General features: G+C 52.9%; 1 long non-coding RNA gene across 1 annotated transcript in view; it reads right to left on the bottom strand.

The window, feature by feature from the left end:
• Positions 1–121, bottom strand: part of LOC114048411 — a 6210-nt gene extending 6089 nt beyond the window's left edge. The window contains exon 1 of the long non-coding RNA XR_003569756.1: positions 84–121. This is a non-coding gene — a long non-coding RNA (uncharacterized LOC114048411). The remainder of the gene's footprint in view (positions 1–83) is intronic.
• Positions 122–382: the final 261 nt, after the last annotated feature.

Genomic DNA, 382 nt, shown 5'->3' with positions numbered 1-382 from the left:
ACACACACACACACACACACACACACACACACACACACACACACACAAAACGTCAGTCGTGCTGGAGTGAAAGGGGCACTTACCCAAGCTTCTTTTCCTGCTCATAGGGGCCTTGCACTTGAATGTTTGGCTCCTGCTGGCCTGGGCCTTGCACAGGGATGTTTTGTTGCTGGTGGATGTCTGTCAGCCTGGTGCTTTGCCTTCTGGAGTTGTGCTTCCCAGAGTTGTGTTGAGGCAATGGATGATTTCATTGTTGGAGAACTCAGTTGCCATGGTGGTTTTCCCAGCTGGTATCTACCATTCCCCTGCCTGTACTGAGGCTGGGGGGGTGGGGTTTCCTGGTGTTGGCACTTGCCTCTTTCACCAACCTGGGTCTCAGGAT

The sequence above is a fragment of the Vombatus ursinus genome, unplaced genomic scaffold (assembly GCF_900497805.2).
Source record: "Vombatus ursinus unplaced genomic scaffold, bare-nosed wombat genome assembly UNPS02014793.1, whole genome shotgun sequence".
Lineage (NCBI taxonomy): Eukaryota > Metazoa > Chordata > Mammalia > Diprotodontia > Vombatidae > Vombatus > Vombatus ursinus.
The sequence above is the reverse complement of the archived record's forward strand: the minus strand, read 5'-3'. Positions and strand labels throughout refer to the sequence as shown.